At 42.2% G+C, this 5,139-nt stretch overlaps 1 non-coding gene across 1 annotated transcript; it reads right to left on the bottom strand.

Moving 5' to 3' along the window:
• Positions 1–403: 403 nt before the first annotated feature.
• LOC111884321 (small nucleolar RNA R71) lies at positions 404–510 on the bottom strand. The gene has a single exon (XR_002847696.1). It is a non-coding gene; the product is annotated as a small nucleolar RNA R71 (small nucleolar RNA).
• Between the last annotated feature and the right edge of the window lie 4,629 nt (positions 511–5,139).

Raw genomic sequence — 5,139 nt, 5'->3', positions numbered from 1 at the left:
GGACGATTTAGCTATCACTATGGCTAATATTGATGAAGTCCCCATGGGGGAATGGAAGAAGAGGATGTGCAATGACACTGGCCCAGGACTTGTGCAGCCCGCAATTCCCGCAACTGCTACTTTTGAGCTTAAGGGTCATATCCTCGCTCAACTCAAGGAGATTCCCTTCTATGGAAAAGACCACGAAGATGCCTACAAACACTTGGATGAAGTAACTGATGTGGCTGACTACTTCAATGTACCAAATGTGCCACGCGAGACCCAGCTACTTCGTATGCTTCCAGTTACATTCAAGGGTGATGCAAAGGATTGGCTCAAGTGACTTCCTCCCGGGTCGGTCACCACATGGGCTAAAATGAAAGAAGAGTTCATAGACCATTTTTTCCCGCCTTCCAAAATAGCCAAGTTGAAGAAAGCCATTGCCAGCTTTGAGCAACAACCCAGAGAGTCTCTTTATGAGGCGTGGGAAAGGTACAAAGGTCTTCTCAGAAATTGCCCACACCATGACCTTAATAGCCAACAAGAAGTCTCCATCTTCTATGATGGAGTCAATGTTACCACAAGGCAATTACTTGACTCGCAAGGCCCACTCACAAAGAAGGCACCCCCAGTAATCAAGGAATTAATTGAAGAATTCTCTAAGCATTCTAGAGATTACCACAACCCAAGAAATGAAGTAAGTCGGGGGGTAGTGAACTCGGCCAATGATGGCATGGCGGCGATGATGGCTAAGCTCGATAGTTTAGATAGAAGGATGACAAAAATGGATCAAACAATCCATGCTATTCGAGTTGGATGCGAGAACTGTAGAGGGTCTCATCTCACAAAGGATTGTGACTTGGATGAAAATGGAAACAAGAAGGCGCAAGTGTTCTACTCAAGCGGGGACAAATCCGACGAGAATTGGCGGAAACCCAAGAAGGAATGGCTCCCATACGAAGAATATAAAAGGGCAAATGAAGAGAAATACAAGCAGAAGGAGAGGGGTTTCTATCAAAAGGAAGAACCGGTCATGGAAAAGAGAGCCAATTTAGAAGAAATGTTCACTAGATTTATAGCCGCGTCCGAGAAAAGACACAATGATCATGATGCTGCAATACAAGAGACTAGAACTATACTTAGGAATCATCAAGCATCTATTCTCAACATTGAGAAACAGCTAGGACAACTTGCACATCAAGTGAACGAGAGGAGGCCAGGAGAACTTCCGAGTAAAACCGAGAATAATCCAAGAATGGAGAATGTGAATGCTATAACCTCCAGCTATGGAAAATTTTTTACTCCTATGACCCTTGCACAGAAGGTTTCAACAAAGGTGCAAGCAGAAACAACAGAAGAGTCGAGTTCAGCTAAACCCGACCAGACTCGCTGAGTCCCTCTAATGGACTCGATGAGTTTATGCCCTGATGACAAATCTGCTGTTTCATCAAAGCCCTACAATCCTCCTTTGCCATTCCCAATCAGAGCCATACCTGATGAAAATGTTAGAGCATATAGAGCTTTCATGGAACATGTGAAGACCCTTCAAGTCAACATTCCATTTATGGAAAATGATGCTTCAAACACCCAAGTATTTTAACTTGCTAAAGGGTCTCTTTGCTGCTAGAAAAGATTTAGCTGAAGTCGCGGAGATAGTATTGAGTGAGCTACCAGAAAAGAAGGGCGATCCGGGAAGCATCACAATTCCTTGTCAATTTGGAAATATACTTGCTACTAAAGCGTTGACCGATTCGGGTGCAAGTATTAACTTAATGCCTTTTTCTTTCTTCAAGAAGCTAAATTTACCGGAGCCAAGGCCTGTGAATATGAAGATCCATTTGGCGGATAAGACGATTATTCGTCCAAGAGGTGTTTGTGAAGATCTCCTCATTAAGGTCGATAAATTTATATTCCCCGTGGACTTTGTGGTACTTGATATGGAAGAAGACCCCGAAATTCCAATTATTTTGGGGAGATCATTTTTGAATACCGCATGCGCATTGATAGATGTATGCGAGTCCACACTAACATTGAGGGTAGGAGACGAGTCACTAGTGTTTAAAGCTCTACCAGAGATTAAGCAAGAAGAAGGAAGAAAAGAAGCAGTCTCATTCATTAATTTGGATGATGAAATACTACAAAAAGAACTTGCACTCTTGCAAGAAGAAGATCCAAGTAAGTTTTTGCTATCTTCTGGAGGAATTGATGACGTTGACAAAGACTTGGAGGAGATAGAGAAGCTGCTGAAAAGGACCGATTTAGAAAACACAGTGGGATGTGAGGAATACGCTCCGACTCGCCGAGTCGCTGTCGAGTCCATTCGAAAATCTCAGCAACTTGGACGATTTTGATCTGCTTGTTACCAGCTCCCTGCATGTTCTGGACATGAAGATTTTCCCTAATTCTTTAGAAGATCAAGTAGCAGAGGAGGAATGGATGGTGATTTTCAAAACGTTGAAGCAGCATGCCTCGATACAATAATGCAAGAAGATGAAGACATTCCACTTGAAGATGAGGGGAATGTAGCAGTTAGGAAAGATGATGCTGATAACCCATTCATTGAGTCACGTAATACCAAAACTCGAGCCCAAGTTTTCACCAACTATGAAGTAATGAAGTTTAAAGAAGGAGGGGTGCAAGAGAATAGGGTAAAGAAGAAGAAGATGAGGAAAAGGGAAATTCATGCAGCTGAAGATGATGCTACAAGAGAAAAGAGAGAAGAATGGAGACGGGCCTACAAGAAGAAGATACACGCTTACAAGACAAAGTATAAACCACAAAAGATTAGGCGTGCATTCCCGATGCAGGAAAATGAAGTTCGTAGATGGGAAGGAGTCCAGCTAACGACTCCTTAAAAAGAAGCGCTTGGCGGGAGGCAACCCGTTATTAGAGTTTGCTTTCTTTTATCTTTCTCATTTTAGTTTTATTTGATTTCCGTTTTAGGATTTTATTTTCGTCTTCTAAATCATCAGACATGACTGCTTGGGAGTGTGTATGGGCTAAGTGTGGGGTGGAATGAATTTCTTTTATGAATACATGACAAAATGATATAAATTTTGAATTGATTGTAAGTGACTCGCCGAGTCTATCCCTGACTCGACGAGTCTCTTCGGATCCCAGATAAGTTTCAATTCGCGACCAGACTCGCCGAGTCTGGCCCTGACTCGACGTGTCAATTTTATTTATAGAAAAAAATTAATTAAAAATAATTTTTACATCTGGTAAAACTAGGGTTTTTAACCTTAATGAGATCATATTTCCCCCTTACTCGACGTGCGCCTCTCTTGTTTTCTCTCTCAAGCATTCATTAAGTTCTTTACTTTTTCTTCAAAATTCTTGAATTCTATCAACAAAGGTACTTAATTTCTTCCATAATTCTGTTAAAGTCATGATTTTTAGATGTTCTAAGGTGTCAATTTCATAGAATACCCGATTTTGAAGTTTAGTGAATTTTTAGGGTTTTGATTTTGTATTAATTGTGTTGTTTTGGATGGTTATTCTTACTCTAATACATCTTAGGAACGTCCATGGACAAAACCCTTGAAAAAAATTTCAAGTTTTATGGTCCAATTTCGACCGACCCGTCGATTGACTCGCGCAGTTCATACGACTCGCCGAGTCGTTCATGGACTCGACGAGTCCAGTCGGGTACCCTGACGGAATCTATTTTGATGATTTTCTGTGTTTTTTGGGGTGTGTGCTCTTTGTTTTGCAGGGACCATGTTTTCAAGAGGGAAGAGCTCAAGTGGACACCAAGGGGATTTTCCTTGGTTGAATTTTCCTCCGATTGAATTTGCTTCAACAATGACAAGATGGAAGAAGAAGTTGGCTGAGGTCAGGAAGAAGGAGGTTTATGTACCTAATAAGGTTGACTGGGATTGGTTAAAGAATGTTCGGTACGAAGAAGATTTGGCGCATTACCTTTTGAATGAATTTACTTTTGATGGGGAGACAATTATTTGTGATGGATGGAGCCGGGTTTTCAGAATTCAAGAACCGGTGTATCGAGAACTCTGCTGGGAATTTCTCTCCACGGTATATTTCCGAGGAGGAGATGATTGCTACCACCCCGCGAGTTTTAGTTTTTGTCTTAGGGGCGAATTCCATCAATGTTCTGTCATTGATCTTGCATGCCGGTTGGGAATTTACGACCGACCATTGGTCACTACTGCTATCTTTCGCGCCTTCTTGGAACAATCTTATAAGGTGTTCCCCGACGGTGTTACAAGTACTAGTTGGTGGAACACAATCGCCAACAAATTATATATTCCGAAGTCGGCTCAAGAAGGGAGCATTAGGTCACCCACACACCGTCTCATACACTGCCTTGTCTCCACTACAATAAATCAAAGGAAGGACGACGACAAGGTGTCCAACCTTGACGTATTTTATCTTTGGAGTATCATCACACCCGACACCTTCTGCAACATTCCATGGTGTTTGGCCTCTTACTTATCGGAGGGTATGGTCAAGGATCGCAAAACCTCCAAAATTAATGGTGGCATGTTCGTGACCCGGGTAGCCAACTCATATGGGTTGATGACCTGAGGTGCATGGAACTTGATGTCAATGATTCCTGCCCCTCCCTTTAATCCCATTCTTTTTTGGAGGGCAATAATTATTGAAGATTATGGCGGGGGTCATTATGCTATCCCGCATGACGATCCGGTGGTCGTGCCCGAGGCACCGGGTAGGAGGGTTAGATCGCGACGTGAGCAGGAAGTGGAGGAGGAACCGCCGGTGATTCCGGTGGACAATGATGAAGTACCAATGGATTGGTACAATGTCGAGATGAGGCGGTTACAAGACCAAATGGCGAGGGGTATTAATTTTAGCAATGAATCCCACGTGCGGCTTTTTGACCATTTCCATATTCCACACATTGATGGGGGTAACTTCCCCTACATACCATCTTGGGATGAGATCATTAATTCAAGGCGGAGTGGAGCTGGTGGAAGCGGGGCTGCGCATGGCCATGATGAGGAAGAAGATGATTAGTTTTTTTTTTGTTTAATGGAACAATTTTCAATTTATTTTTGTTTTGTTTGTTGTGTTTGAATTTTTAGTTAAGACTTTATTTTTATGCTTGATGTTTTATTTGCCTTGATGACTTTCAGATTTTGGATTAGGAATGCTTGCATAAAGGGTTTAGAGTTTGAG

Source organism: Lactuca sativa, chromosome 3 (assembly GCF_002870075.4).
Source record: "Lactuca sativa cultivar Salinas chromosome 3, Lsat_Salinas_v11, whole genome shotgun sequence".
Lineage (NCBI taxonomy): Eukaryota > Viridiplantae > Streptophyta > Magnoliopsida > Asterales > Asteraceae > Lactuca > Lactuca sativa.
Note: the sequence above shows the minus strand (reverse complement) of the source record. Positions and strands in the feature narration are given on the sequence as shown.